Here is a 16,609-nt window from a genome sequence, read left to right as displayed (position 1 = left end):
TGAATATGTTTTAGGGCATTTGGGGATCCTAACGTTTACCAAGCTTGTTAGACTTTAAACTAGCTGTAAGTCCTGGAAGAACCCTGATAAGTTAGATTTCAGCATTTATCTGAAATGCCTCTTAGGAATTAATTCATTGTACCCCACAGTGAGAAAAAGGCAGGCACTGGGAAGTGGGTGGTGGGTGACGGGGCTGACATTTGCCACCCTTTACCAATATAAATGCTACTTCTAAAACAAAACGGACATAGGACCAATAACTAGTGTTTATATTTTATTTTTCTTCCTCCCATCCCCAAACAGCCATCTTCTGAAATGACAAACTGAGCAAATTTCTGTTTGGGGGAGGCACGAAGGCAGTGTCAATCCCATAGATCTGAAGGACCTCAGGCTAAGGAACAGAACCAATTACTCACACAGGGCTGGCTATGGCCCAATGAGGTAGAGAATAGCGCCCCATCCTCCACCCCTATGGCCTTTAAGACTGATGGAGTCACTCCAAGGGTCATCGGAATGGAGGAAACTTTCCCTCCCACTTCTATCACAATAGGACCTAATTGGCCCCCCTTGGTCAGCCAGGAGACCATGGAATGAATGGTCAGGATGCTGCTCTTTGCTCTGACCCAGCTAGAGAGCCTCTATCCAGGCCAAAGGTGAGGGTCTTGGCAAAAGACTGCTTAGCCAGATGCTGGAGACAAGCGCTTTTGTCATTTCATACTTGCCGCCATTTTGTCCAAGATGCTTACCCTTGCTTACCCCTTACTCCATTTAGAAAGTAATCCCATCTCTCCCCCATGTTGATTATCATTCAAGTCAACCACTCCAAAAAGCAGTGTGGATTTCATTCTCCAAAGGCAATAAGAGTTCGGTCACTAAACACAGAAAATCTTCACCATACAGCACACTAGTTGTTTGCTTTTCTCCTGGATGACTTCCACAGTGGTTCTGTACCAAGAGTCAGTGTCAGATGATCAGGGTTCCCTCTGTCACCTCACAGTCCACATTCATTAGCCAAGAGGTGGCATCACAGCACGTTGCTCCCACTTTTCCGAGCTGCAGGGTGATTCCACTGCAAAGCCTCCTGAAGGACCCAAATGCAAAGCTCTACTATTTCCTGCACTCACTGTTTCCATGGTCACTTGTTCCCCAAAGATAATGCACCTCTCCTTTACACGATAATCACCTTCTGAATATAGTTTTATTCATGGAATTAAGGACCTTCAGATGATTTGGGTCACTTCTGGTTCACCAGTGTGCAAAATAGAACCCCAGCACCTGGAAGAAATAATGCAGACATTTTGTTAGTCAATCCGCATGGCCTGCAGCATGTTGTGAACCCAGGAAGCAACATGAGTCTCAAAGGCCAGGAGAGACCAGGTCTGGGAAAAAAAGCATGTTCCTTAGGGTAAAAAACACGGGAGGGGACAAATTTGGTAGCAGAAGCAGACTCTACAGAAGGTAGTCAGAGACACTATAGCTACGCCCAAAACGCTATCGTCAAAGAGCATGGTTCAAGCAATTCTTAGCACCAGAGACACAACTCAGTGGACATTTGGAAGGAAGGCAGGGCAAAGGATGGGGTCGTGAGATCAGCCCATGGCATAAAAGCTCAACATTCAGGTTTACTCCAGAGAAAAGAAGGCTGTGGTGAGTGAGGCAACAGTTGAGGCCTGCCACCAGTTGGACTTTGGGGACAAGACTCAGTCCTCAAGGAAAATGGGACTGCTGCCAGAATAGGTGCGGATAGACTGAAGAGCAGACCCAAAGCTGCAACCCCAGCCTGAGAAGCGGTCCCCTTCTTCTTCCTCATCATAGAAAAGGGATCATAATAGTACTACTCCACAGTGCTATTGTGAGGATTAAATGATTTGATATCTAGATCCGGATCTATTTGTTTGTGTGTGTGTTTGTGTGTGTGTGTTAGATCATACCTGACACATTGAAAGCCACTATCTAAGTCACTGTCATTCAGTACTATCAAAATGCTCAGGGCTCATCCCAGGTGTATCACATTCGGTGGCCAAGAAGGCCTTTTTGAAAAAAAATAAAATAAAAGAATGAAACAAACATTTATTAAGACTGTCACCCAGGATGCTAGACACTTCCATATGTTATTTACTTAACTCAATCTCACAACACTCATTTAATCATCACAGAAACCCTGTGAGGGGTGTTGTGATTACCTCTCCTTTTTAAGTTGAAGAAATAGAAGGCTAAGGAGGTTGAGTAACTTTTCCCAGGGAAGACACCCAATAGTGGTAAAAATATTGAAACTCGAGTTCTGAGATCTAACTCCAAATGACTTATCCTTCAAAAACACGAGGAGGATTTGAAGTATCTATTCTCAGCAGTGGCTTTTTGTAAAAGTGAGCCTCAAAGCTTTCAGAACGTAAATCTGATTAAAAAGAACTATCAATAGTGTGATACCACAGTAAACTCCAGGAAGGAATTATTTCATTTGGAGAATAATAACTAATAACTAGCAGCTATTGAAAATGTAATAGGTGCCATACACTGTTCCACGTAAATGCACATTTAATCCTCACATCAACCCTATAAAATATGTTCCATTATTATCCCCATTTTAAAGATGGGGAAACGTAGGCACAAATATATTAAGTAACTTTCCCAGTGTAACACATTTAGTGAATGGCAGAGCCAGGATTTGAAGCCAGCCAAATCTGGACTTCAAATTCCACACTCTTAGCCACCATGCTACACTACCCTGGACAAGAATGTAGCATAATTCCTTGTCATTATTCTAGTTCAGTAAAGAATTTTGAGAAAGGCACATTGGAGGCCTGCAGCTGTGTTTGAGCCAAAAGAGATTTTCAATGCAAAAATTACAAACTTAATTATAATCCTCCCTTTTACGAGGTTTAGGCCACTAATACACTTCCTCTTCCTGTTAGAATTTTCCCAGAATTAGGGAAGATCTGGTCCTACTAGTTTTGGGGATGTGGGAAATATGAAGGCAGGAGAAATAAGGTACTTTTATCAAATACCTGCTATGCAACTTCAGAGATAGAAGCACAGAGCTGTTGGAGTACTAGAAGAAGAATGATTAATTCTCACTATGGAGAAAAATGATGAAGACGAGTAAGGAAATGCTCCTAAGCTGGCTCTTAAGAAATGGGGAAGATTTCCGTAGGGAAAAAGTAGAGTGAAGTACATCCCAGGTGAGGAACACTCGTGAGCAAAAGCAGAGAAACTATGAACTCCTAAAAGAAGGGATATGCATATGGCTTCTCTCTGTGCCCTTCACAGTGCCTTCTATAGTATTTGGCTATGGCTGGATCACAGTAGGTGCACAATAAAAGTTGAATGCATTGGATGGATAATGCTTTCATGCATGCATGAATGAGTGAAATTAAAGTGCATGCTATGTTCAAATAATAGCAAGTAATTCAACATAGCTGAAGCTGATCTCCCAGAGCATATATATTGATCCCGAAGAATGGTTTAAAGAACAAACAAATTTGGTCCCTGGTGGTCTCTGTCTTCTGTCTCTCGCCATGCCACGGCATCATTGCGATGTGTGAGAGATTTGTTTGGAGTGGGGGAAGCATATTTTTGTTTGCATTTGCTTAGCACGTTGCTGTCGCACATTTTGCTATGAGATGTAAAGTCATCTGCATGCGCCGGTTGTGCAGTTAGAGAAAAGTCAAAACAAGCGTCAGGCGGGTTGTCAGCCACATGGCCTAGGCAGATTGTCATATTCCCTTGCCCGTGATTGGTGCCACCTTCTCTCTCCTCTTTCCCCACTCTCTTCCTTGTTCTTGAATCCCACACCTACATATATACCCTTAAATTCCAAGGTCTAATTTCTAATTGGCTTAATAATGTAGAAGATAGCATCTATGCAGACTGCAGATCCAAATCCACCAGGATGGCGATTCCTACACCATTCAAACCTCGGTCTCACTGAACAAGCTCTGCATCAGTCTTTACTGCAAGTACGTTTGTGTTGAGAACTCTCAGGAAGCCACCCCACCCTGCATCGTAGTATCTACTGAAAAGTGAATTTCGCAGTGTGCATAGCCCAAATGATAATATTTTATTTCTCTTTACTATCTGGAAATATTCTTGTTCTTTCAGGTCTATCTCCATCCCAAGGTACAAAAGGGACAATCACATCCAGAGTGTCAACATCAAGATTATTAATGTCCCAAAGAACACAGGCTCATTTTACTGGTAGAGATAGCTGTGATACAGAGGGAAAAGAGCTAATAATTTGGAGTCAGGAGACTTCATTTTGAGTACCCAATCTGAAACTTTGGGTAAACCACTTAATTTTTCCAAACTTATTGGTAAAATAAGAACTATAATACCTATTTTATCACAGGGTTGAAGTAAAGACCATCTATATTCCTTCATTTATTCAATATATCTTTAGTTAGTGCCTATTTTGTGCCAGAAACTATATCAGGCTTTAAGATAGCTAGCAAAGCAGAGTTAGCTCTCACCCTCATGGAACTGAAACTTAAAACCTACAAGAAAAACAGATCATCAAGAAATGTGATGATTGCTATGAAAGAGAAGTATTGGTGCTTGGAGGGGTGCATTAGCCAAGAGGGAAAGGAACATGTGATGGCTCTGTGCACACCAAAAACATGCTGCATTCACAGATTTGAAAAAAGCCACAGATGGCTGTAGGATCACAAATAACGCATGTGAGAGAACATGGAAAATAGGAAAGTACTGTACAAGACCAAGGATTACATTCTAATAGAGATAATATCTTTTGTAAAAGATCACCTCTAATGCTGCTCCTGGCAGATTGGCAAAGGAGATGTTTTAGAGGCAAGAGGAATCATTTTTACCTCTTCTCAAGTCTCATCTTATAGGCAATCATCTATTTTATCAACATTTGAGGCTAGATCCACAGAAAAATGTAGAGCAGGAACGTCCAGCCCACCCATTGGAGTGATAAACAGGAAAGATCATCCGAATGGCCAGTGTCTTCCAGATGCCCTCTGGCAGTATTCAGGCCAACCATGCCCAAGTTCACGGATTGGAAGATTTCATTCCACACATATTTTACTGCTGCCACATCAAGGTCACGCCATCCAGCCATCTTACTTGTCCATTTATTTTGCCTTTGTTTTGAAACACTGGATCTGATGAGATAGATTAGCTCACACACTACATATAAGGATGCAGCAAAGGTCATTCACCAGTAAGTGGTTCAGAAGTTCCCCTGGTTCCAGGACTGTCAAGGATCTGAAACATGGGCATCACAGGCTTTGGTCAACTCTGGGTGCTACTGGAAAAGAATCAAGCCTGGATCATCATCTGGGTGTTTAGTAAGCTCCTTTCCACTTCAAGAGAATAAGAGTTCCATAGAAAAGACTTTCAGGGTCTTCTAGGACTCCAGTTCAGGTATCTCTTCTGCAATAGTACTAACAGGTAGTCAGTCAGTCTCTGTGTGAACACTTCCAATGACTGGGGAGCTTACTGCATTGTCAAAGTACCCACTCCATAATTAGCCACAGTTCTTCACACTAGCCACTCTATACATTGGTCTTAGTTCTTCCTTCTCCTAACCCGGAGTACAGCCCTGTTCCTCTATTCAACAAACATTTATTGAGCATTTCCTATGTTCCTGGCTCCATAGTAGGTGACCAGATTACATACAAAGACATGTAAGACAAGACTTATTCTTAAAAAAGTCTACCATCTGGTAGATTTAGTACACTCTCTGTCTTCATTTGCTAGGGTTACCAAAGTGCCACAAATTTGGGGGCTTAAACAACAGCTATTTATTTTCTCACAATTCTGGAAACTAAGAGTCTGAAATCAAGGTGTCAGCAGGGTGGCTCCTTCTGAGGACTCTCTCCCTGGCTGTCTTCTCCTTGTGTCTTCACATGTCTTTCTTTCCTCTGTGCACCTGTGTCCTAATCTCCTCTTCTTATAAGGACCCTAGTCATATTGGATTAAGGCCCACCCTAAGGACCTCATTTTAACTTAATTACTTCTTTAAAGACCCCGTCTCCAAATACAGTCACACTCTGAGGTACTGGGAGTTAGGACTTCAACATATGAATTTGGGAGGGAGGACACATTTCAGATGATGACAATCACCTTTCCTCATGCAACTCTTCAAATATTTAAAAATATACATTACATCCTCCCTCTAAGCTTTTTCTTCTTAAGGGTAAACATTCTCAATTTCTTTGACTTTTAATTCTGTTATTTGGCTTCCAGATCCATCACCATCTCTGTTAGTCTCCCATAGAAACATTTTAGTTTATTAACTTATCCACTAAAATGTGGGGTCTGATAGGGCAAAAGACTATTGAGTTGTTATCTCCCTTGATCTGGTAACACTAAATAACTCTCAAGTAGCTTTTGGTTAGGTATATGTTTTGGTAAACTTCTTGGACATTAACTCAAAATAACTTTGAGGATAACTAAAATCCTTCAACATTATAGACCATTGTTTGTCATATATGCTTCTATTTTTAGTACTTCTTTTTTTTGAAGCAAAGTATAAACTTTTGTGTTTGTGAACAAGGTGAGAAGGATAGGAACATGAACACTCTGGAAGCAGAGGACTAGAAACAATATACCCAGCTTGCCAGTCTTCTATTAATCAAACCCTTTGAAGATAGTGGTTTAATCAGGCAAGAATCTACCTAATTGCATTGTTGTTAGGTCCATGTTATTCCATGTTACCATGGAACCAATTGTCAAATGCTTTGATAAAATTCAAATATATATCTCTATGGCAGCATTTCCCAAAAAGCGTTCCAAGGAACACTTACTTCTATGGAATTCTCCAATTAAGGGTGATCAAAAGATTGTTCAAAGCAGTGTGATTATTTATTCTTGAAGATGCTTGAGCTACATTGTCATATAGAAGGCCATTAGGTGTTCTAGTGTAAGAAAACCTGTTTAATGTTATATAACATACTGCCTCACAAACTTATTTGAAAATGGAACACTTTTTAAAGTTAAAACCTACTAATATCAATAGAACTAGTTTCTGTGCAATGTGCTTTGGGAAACACTAGTCTACCAGCTGAGCTAAATTCTACCAATAGGGTTTCTGTTTTCATAGATTTTATTTAGCCTTCTTATTGCTGAGCACATGCAAAAACATCCCTCTATAACTCTCCCACTGTCCTCTGGGCCTATCTTTCTTACTGTACTTTTTATTTTTTCTTTTCTTCTATTTTTTTCCCTTCCCTCCTCTTTTCCCACATGTAACACTTCCACCAGTTTCCTCCAAAGTGCCTAAATAGGGGCCAGCCCCATGGCATAGTGGTTAACTTCGGCACACTCTGCTTCCGCAGCCCGGGTTTGTGGGTTCAGATCCTAGGTGCAAATCTATACCACTTGTCAGCCAGGCTGTGGTGGCGACCCACATATAAAGTAGAGGAAGACTGGCACAGATGTTAGCTCAGGGCTAATCTTCCTCAGCAAGAAAATAAAAACAATAATAATTTTTAAAATTAATTAATTAATTTTAGAAAATGCCCAAATAGCAAATCACACAGGCTAATGGAACTCACCACCAAGGATGTGTACTCTTCATGAGGTCTTGATCAGTGCCAAGTAAGAGGTTGAAATTAAGGTCGAGAGGATAATCAGATTTGTGGGAGCACTGAGAGTTGAGTTCAGTCAGAATAGAAGGCATGGCCATATCGCCAGTGTTAGAGGGATGCTTGTGGGTGATGCGCAGGGCCAGAAGAGAGAAAATTCTAGTAGTAGCACTTCATTTAGTTTTGGACATTTACTCTGCACTGGATACTGTGCTAAGTTCTGGAAATTATAAGTGAATAATCTATATTCCCTTAGAAGAGTTCATTGTTCAATGGGAGAGACTAACAGGTAAACAAATAATTATGAGTCAGGGTCATAAATGTTATAACAAAGGCAGGTTTAAGATGTTATTGGGGCATAGAGGAAAAATTATTAACTTTGGCCAGAAAGTCTCACTTGTGCCTCCATTTTAAGCCTTAGTACTAAATGTACAAGAAAATGTTAGTGGCAGAGTCTCCATCGGAAAGGGTGAGGGACTAATGTCATTGCACATCTCCAGTGCGCTCCAGCTTCCCACCGTAAAAACTCTGTCTCTGCATCAGGGAGAGTCAGGACACAGAGAATCAAGGGGCCAGCAAAGGCAATGTCATAAAGCCCCTTAAAACAAAGGCTTCTTTGATGGCTCTAAATTACTATTTTGCTCAATTAACTGCCAGCATTTGGTACCTGGCGTTTGAGTGGCCCTTTATAGTTCACAAACTACATTCAAAGCTGTTACTTTCAACAGTCTTCTAAGATTCTTTAGATTGTCCCAATTTACAGATGAGGAAATAGAAGCCTAATGAGACAAAGTCACACATATCAAGTCTCATGGTAAGTGAAAGAAAAGAGGAATTAACTCCCCAATTCTTCAGACACCAAGTCCACTTTTCTTTGAAATGAGAAAATTTCTGAGAGTATAAGAGAACTATCAGAGGGAAAACCTATTTAGTAATATTCCCAAAAGTAGATGATGAGAAGGGGGATAGCCAAAGAATACAGGATGTAGATAGTCCATGACTGGATAGTGAAGAAAGAATTGCATGAGAATTTTTTCTTCCATAAAGCTTAAAGTAATTTAAGGATAGACATATCCCAGTAATAGTCCCAAAAGCAAGGAGAATGACTACCTCTGTTTCACAGGTGAGAAAATTGAGGCATAAGAAGAAAAAGTGAATTGTCCAAAGATATTCTCCAGACTGAAGAGAAAGCTCCATCTGCTCCCTGTCAGATAGAGTGCAACTCAAGGGCAGCTTCATCATTCAGAGTCTCCAGCACCCACTTAGCTGCTGCGGCTCACTGGTTGGAGGTCCTCTCCGCACAAGAGCTGAGTGCTCAGTGGAAGAGAAGAGAAGACATTTCTTCAAATAGAGTCATCCTTCACACCATGCCACTCTTGATAGTAAGGAGAAACCAAGATGAGCATACCTGTCCCTGGCATTCCAGTTTCAATCGGTTCGTTACATCTCATCACTGAGAAAGAGAAAAAAACCTAGAGCACACAATAGGGGAGAGTGCACAGCCTCTTGCCTACCTCAACTTCCTCCTACCTCTTGCACTTTCTGTGTTCTAGCCATAATTCTTTCCCAACAGATGGAGCACCTATCTGCTCATTACTTTATTCTATGTGCCTAGATAAATCTCTAGATGGCTCACTCCCTCCAACCCCACCTACTCTGCCATGTCAGGGATTCCTACCAGAGAGTAATTGAGCATTTGCCTAGAGGACTATTGAACTAGATTTCCTCTGTTTTTCTAACATGAAGGAAGGAGCTTAATATATACCAGGCCCCTGGAAACCCCACTCAATAGATTGTGTAACAAGGAACTTCCAAAGACTACTCTGGAGGATGTCTTTTCATCCTACTGGATTATTTTTTGAACTACTAACCACTTGCTAATGTTCATCTCTTAATGGCTTCTTGGTGTTGACCTGGGTTCATTCTTTCATTCAGCTTCTTGAAACATTTCAATGAGACAGGTTGTTATCAAAAGCTATGCAGCAGCTACAGTGCACCTTCCTCTCATTAGAGAACACCAGGAAGTATGTAGTAAGAGCATATACAACTGATCTATTTTTGTTAGTCTACAATATTTGTGGACAATTTCTGAGAGAGGTCCATAGGAGGTCTTGATCTGGTGACGTGACCAGAACATCCTGCAAGGAAAAATGAGAATGAAAGAAAATAAAATTTCCTCTCCCTTAAATATGGTCCACTCCAGTCCAATCCTTTGGCTTTGCAATTCACTGAAATTAGGAAATGGTGCTTTCTGTGGACAGCCCTTGGAGATGTAACTAGATTGAGTATAGTCGCCCCAGAGAAACACAAGGTAGTCCTAAAAGCAGTATTTCTTCAACTTAAATGATGTACGGATGTCTTTTTAGAGAAAAACAACCTTCATGGAGTCTCATGTTGACTTCAATTTTATTTTTTTGAGGAAGATTAGCCCTGAGCTAACCTCTGCCACCACTCTTCCTCTTTTTTGCTGAGGAAGCCTGGCCCTGAGCTAACATCTGTGCCCATCTTCCCCTACTTTATACGTGGGATGCCTGCCACAGCATGGCTTGACAAGCAGTACATAGGTCCGCACACAGGATCCGAACCGGCAAACCCCGGACCACCAAAGTAGAACACGCCAACTTAACCACTGTGCTACCAGGCCGGCTCCGACTTCAATTCTTTTAATTTTAATGCTTCTTAAATATGTATAACCATAAAACTAGGCATAAACTGCTTGTACATATAGCCTTTATGCAATATAGTCAAAATTAATTTGCAAATTAAATACAAACGAAACTAAAAATCAATATTGGAATTATCACCGTTAATTTAGTATGCTACACGACAGTTTGATAAAAATTAATTGTTGCCCACACGTGTATGGTTCCAAGAGCCATGGTGTACCTGCTTTTGAGTTTGGTCTGCCTCTGCTGTCATGTGCTGTCAACGTCTCCATCCTCTCAGTACTTCTCTTTATGAAAATTATGAGAAACCACCATTTCTCCCACACATTTTGATGTCCTTTGGTCTTCACTAGGGTGTAAGTGAATTCCACCTCAAGCCTTCTCTCATTAGCGAGATAATTAAAGTAGTACTACTTGGCCTGATGCAAATGCGCCTGGGGCACTGGAACCACATGACAGTACTCAGTTGCATGAAGGTCTTCTAGATACTCCAGAATATGTTCATATGTGTTTTTAAAATCATCAAAAAGAAAAAGTAACATTGAAAACTTCTCATAAAGAACTTCTGACTTTCCAAGAATATGTTTCTGGCCCCCTACTGAGGATCCATGTGTTCCTACTTAACAAATATGACCAGGAACCACCCCAGATTCTTCTATCAGAGCCCATAATGATGCAGGTCTTATATCATGGTCCAGCAGAGCCAGCTATGCTGGCATCACAGAAATGTGGGGGATGAAGAAAAAGGTATGGTCTCTCAGACTGAGCCATTTCAAGAGTCTTCCAGATGAAAATCAGGCAAAAATCCAGTTCATTTGGAATAGTTTGCACTTGCCACAAATGGCCAAGTGATTATTATGATCTAACCCTGTGTAGGATGCTTTTATGGGATGTTATAAAAGAAAAATACACACACTGGCTAGCAAGAGAGCCTGGATGACATAATGGCTTATTTCATCTGTAATTTCAGTGATTATATAAATGATGAATAAAATCCAACTACAAGTGCTTTTTTATTATCTTCTCAATGGGGTAAGATCTGAAAGCTTGACCCCTGGAACATAATAGTCTCCTTTAGATGCACCCAGAGCTGGAATAAAGCTGGGAATCTGGACTTTGACCTGAAGCTCTTAAAGAGAATATTGCTTATCACTCCCCTGGGAATAGAGAGATTTTTTTTTTTTTTTTTACAATGAGATCATCTTACACTGGAGGAATTGTATAGATGACTCTTAAAAATCAAAGGAACCTACCCCAAAATGGCTTCTGTTGGGGGCAGCCGGGATATTTTATTGGCTGTACTAAGCTATTCAGCAGAGGTCTCCTACCTTGAGTAGGATGGAGAAGAAGCGCAGAGGTCAAGTTGCTGATGTTCATGATAGGGAAGCAGGAGATCCTATCTCTACATTGAGGTCACTGGATAGGGCCAGACCTAACTCATTCCGCCCAAAAATGTTTGAACTCAGATCAAGTCCCTAAAAACCAGCAAACTGACTGCTGGGCAAATCACCTAACCATTCTCTAGCCAGGGCGACCAGAATCTGGGTTCTTTCCAATAGAGTGAAATCTCTGGGTAATATCCTGCTAGCATCCCAGGGAAGTGCTTTGTCATGCTTGGCTGAGGTTGTTTATGACTGTTATCTGTTAGTGTTTGTAGTTGAAACCAACCTCACTTCTAATGCTACCTGATTGAACCAAGAAGGCTTCTTTTAGAAACTTCTGCCATCTCAATGTGTGATCTAGATATCAGCCGTTGAGCCATTGAGGTAATTTGGGGCACTAGTCCCTATCAATGGACTCAGCTGTCATGCACTGAAGGAGGCAGGCAGATTTAAGTAGCCCTTCTTGGTAGAAGTGGGCAGCTGAGAGAATGGGTTTGCAGATCTTTCGCGCCTCTGATGGTAATACACTGGATCCATTAGAGAGACACCTAATCATCTGCACCTGTCAAATCCAAACTACCCTCTTTTAAGAGCCAATTTGTTTTCTTGCCAGATCAATGCTCTTATCTGTAATTGTGTGGACCACCAGTGACAGCCAATAACCAGTTAACATGCAATTCAATTTCAGAAGAAAAGAAATGTCTTAATTCAAACATTTATTGTACAAGTGTGAAAATGCCCTAAGTGAAATTAATTGAGGCTAAGAGACTGTAACTTATAAATCAGTTTGCCCAACTGGAGCAAAATGATAGAAAGAAATGATACAGGTTTTGGAGCAGACAGACGTAACTTTGCTCAGGCTTTCAATTTTTAACCCAGCGGCTGCTGTCGTTACTATATTATAATGATAACGGTTGTCAACATGCCTGGATCTTAGCTAGCACAACAGCTGGAATAACATTCCAAGTTTGTAGTGCTCCTACAAGTTGAAACTTCTGACTAGAATGATGCTCCTCTGCCTACTTATTACATTCTCCGCTTCTCTCCACCTGGATAGTCTTGGTACCCCCCAAAAGAGTGTCTCCAGATGCCCATTAATCTATCATTAAACCCTACCCTTCATTTTTTAATTTGAAATGAATGCAAAGAAAGATTTCTACTTGTTGAGACACTCTTGTGTTGTACAGAGGCTATGCTCTAATTCACATTTTTCTGAATAGCTGAATCTTATCTCCCTGCCATGCTCCAATACATTCACTCATAAAGCAAAGCATCATTGAAGGTGCTCTAAGCAAGTAGAATTTTTCAGTTGACAAAACATAGAATGGCTAGCTGTTCACTAAGCCTGTATCTTCTTTTTCCTTGTCGCATAGCTAGACTATACTCCCCACCTTCCTTTTCTGTTGGGCATGGCCATGTGACTGAGCTCTAGCCAGTAGAATCTGAACATAAGTGATGGGCTTCACTTCAAGGCCTGGCCCTAAAAACCTCTTATACATCATTCTTCATGATCTTTCCCCTTCCATTAGATTGACACAGATTAATCATGATGGTTTCGGAAGCCAAATATTGATGATGGAGTAGTGGATGAAGGAAATCTGGGTCCTTGAATCACCGTCTGAAAGAGAGCTGTGCATCAATCAGGAACACCTATTTTATACTTTGAGAGAAAAGAAAATTTATTCCATTTTGATCCTTTATATCATTTTGGGTTGGTTTGTTACACCAGCAAGCATTAACAACTATAGTACCATGTGTTCTACTGAACACAAAGGGAATAGAAGGTGATATTTCAAGATTCCTAACAGTTTTAGGATGTTTTTCTCCAAAAATGAGCATTTAAAAAAGAGTATAACATCTTCATTTGCTTTGAAATTCAAGTTTCTTGTCTGAGAAAAAAAGAGAGAATTTTGGACTAAATCTTCACAAATCCATTTAGTGCTACTATTTTATTTTGCTCACACAACTCAAAATCCTCCTCTTTTGAGAAATAAAATGAAAAACATAAGACTATATAATGAAACATCTCCTTTTTCTAAGTAGGATAGAAAAAAGTCAGGAGGCCAAATCAATGTAGAAAGTGAATAAATACAAAATGTATTAGAACTAAGCCAACTAGTTACACACCTGGCTTTAATATTGCTTTTGAGCTTCTTATTGCTACATAGAACTATGTAACAAAACAGTATATTATGAAGAGAGGGCAGGATAGAGGGAGGAAAGGAGGAGAGGAGGGAAGAAAGCAGACATAGTGCTAAAACTCAAGTGGGAAACAAAACAACATTTAGCATTCAATCCATGACTCTCTAACCAGTCAACTCTGGTAGAATGCGATCTCATCTGCTAACAAAAAGAGGTATTTGGTTCCTGCTTCTCAACCATAGGCACACCTTGGAGATATTGCAAGTTTGGCTCCAGATCACCGCAATAAAGCCAACATCAGAATAAAGCAAGTCACAAGAATCTTTCGGTTTCCTAGTGAACGTAAAAGTTGTGTTTACAGTGTACTGCAATCTATTAAATGTGCAATAGCATTATATTTAAAAAACAATATACATACCTTAAAAACCATGTTATTGCTAAAAAGTGTTAACTATCATTTGAGCCTTCAGTGAGTCATAATTTTTTGGCTGCTGGAGGGTCTTGTTGATGATGTTGATGGCTGCTGACTGATCAGGGTAGTGGTTGCTGAAGTCTGGGATGGCTGTGGCAATTTTCTAAAATAAGACAACAATGAAGTTTGCCACATCTATTGGCTCTTCCTTTCGTGAATTGTTTCTCTGTAGCATGAGATGCTGTTTGATAACATTTTACCCACAGTAGAACTTCCTTCAAAATTGGAGTCAATCCTCTCAAACCTTGTTGCTGCTTTATCAACTAGGTTTATGTAATATTCTAAATTCTTTGCTGTCATGTCAACAATCTTCACAGAAACTTCACTCGAAGTAGATTTCATCTCAAAAAAACACTTTCTTGGCTCATCCGTAGGAAGGAATCCCTCATCCGTTAAAGTTTTATCACGAGATTGCAGCAACTTGGTCACATCTGCAGGCTCCACTTCTGTTGCTGTTTCCACTTGCAGTTACTTCCTCCACTGAAGTCTTGAACCCCTCAAAGTCATTCATGAGGACTGGAACAAACTTATTCCAAACTCCTGTTAATATTGACATCTTGACCTCTTTCCATGAATCACAAATGTTCTTAATGGCATCTAGAATGATGATCCCTTTCCAGAAGGTTTTCAATTTACTTTGCCCAGATCCACCAAAGGAATCACTATCTAAGAAATACAATGTATTTTTTAAATTATAAGACTTGAAAATCAAAATTACAGTTTGATCCATGGGCTGCAGAATGGATGTTGTGTTAGCAGGCATGAAAGCAACATGAGTTTCGTTGTACTTCTCCGTCAGAGCTCTTGGGTGACCAGGTGCATTGTCAATGAGTAGTAATATTTTGAAAAGAACATTTTTTTCTGAGCAGTAGGTCTCAACAGTGTGCTTAAAATATTTAGTAAACCATATTGTAAACAGATGTACTATCATCCAGGCTTTGTTTTTCCATTTATAGAGCACAGGCAGAGTAGCTTTAGCATAATTCTTACAGGTCCCAGGATTTTTGAAATGGTAAATGAGCATTGGCTTCAACTTAAGGTCACCAGCTGCATTAGCTTCTAACAATAGAGTCAGCCTGTCCTTTGAAGCTTTGAAGCAAGGCATTGACTTCTCCTCTCTAGCTATGAAAGTCCCAGATGGCATCTTCTTCCAACAGAAGCCTGTTTCATCTACCTTGAAAATCCATTGTTTAGTGTCGCCACCTTCATGAATTATCTTAGCTGGATCTCCTGGATAACTTGCTGAAGCTTCTACATCAGCACTTGCTGCTTCACCTTGCACTTTTATGTTAGAGAAATGGCTTCTTTCCTTAAACCTCATGAACCAACCTCTGCTAGCTTCAAACTTTTCTTGTGCAGCTTCCTCGCCTCTCTCAGCCTGCATGGAATTGAAGAGAGTTAGGGCCTTGCTCTGGATTACGCTTTGACTCAAGGGAATGTTGTGGCTGTTTTGATCTTCTATCCAGAACACTAAAACTTTCTCCATATCAGCAATAAGACTCTTCCAGTTTCTTATCATTCATGTGTTCAGTGGAGTAGCACTTTCAATTTCCCTGAAGAATTGTTCCTTTGAATTCACAAATTGGCTAATTGTTTGGTGCAAGGGCCTAGTTTTTGGCCTTTGTAGGCTTTCAACATGCCTTCCTCACTAAGCTTAATTATTTCTAGCTTTTGATGTAAAGTGAGAGACTTGTGACTCTTCCTTTCACTTAAACTCTTAGAGGCTATTGTAGGGTTATCAATTGGCCTAATTTCAGTATTGCCGTGTCTCAGGGAATAGAGAGGCCTGAAGAGAGGGAGAGAGATGGGGAATGGCCAGATGGTGGAGCAGTCAGAACACACACAACATATATCAATTAAGTTTGCCATCTTACATGGGTACAGTTTGTGGCACCCAAAAATAAGTAGAATAGTAACGTCAAAGATCACTGATTATGGAACACCACCACAAATACAATAATAATGACAAAGTTTGAGATACTGCAAGAATTACCAAAATGTGACACAGAGACAAGAAATGAGCAAATACTGTTGGAAAAAATGGCACTGATAGGCTTGCTCAACACAGGGTCGCCACGAACCTCCAATTTGTAAGATATGCAATATCTGCAATGCACGATAAAGCAAAGCACAAGAAAATGAGATCCGCCTGCATTGCTCCTCCAACAACAAATGAATCTCACATGTACAAACACATATACACACTCCCACACAAGCGTACTTAGAGACAGCAGGTCATAATACTCCTTCAGCATTAATTCCAAGAATTGCTACACTGTTAAATTCTATCTTCCAAACAAACTTAACCCTCATGTGTATATGATTTAGCATTACAACTCTTCCTATTAAGAAAAAAAGACTTTCTGTAACACACAACTTCTAATTAATCCCCAGTATGAA

The 16,609-nt window shown here is 40.3% G+C and overlaps 1 long non-coding RNA gene across 2 annotated transcripts in view; it reads right to left on the bottom strand.

Moving 5' to 3' along the window:
• Positions 1-261: 261 nt before the first annotated feature.
• The window catches only part of LOC138925106 (uncharacterized), a 128,188-nt gene continuing 111,840 nt past the window's right edge, over positions 262-16,609 (bottom strand). For both annotated transcript variants that reach the window (XR_011440813.1, XR_011440814.1), the window contains one exon: positions 262-1,275. This is a non-coding gene — a long non-coding RNA (uncharacterized lncRNA). The remainder of the gene's footprint in view (positions 1,276-16,609) is intronic.

This window comes from Equus caballus, chromosome 7, assembly GCF_041296265.1.
Source record: "Equus caballus isolate H_3958 breed thoroughbred chromosome 7, TB-T2T, whole genome shotgun sequence".
Classification (NCBI taxonomy): domain Eukaryota; kingdom Metazoa; phylum Chordata; class Mammalia; order Perissodactyla; family Equidae; genus Equus; species Equus caballus.
The sequence above is the reverse complement of the archived record's forward strand: the minus strand, read 5'-3'. Positions and strand labels throughout refer to the sequence as shown.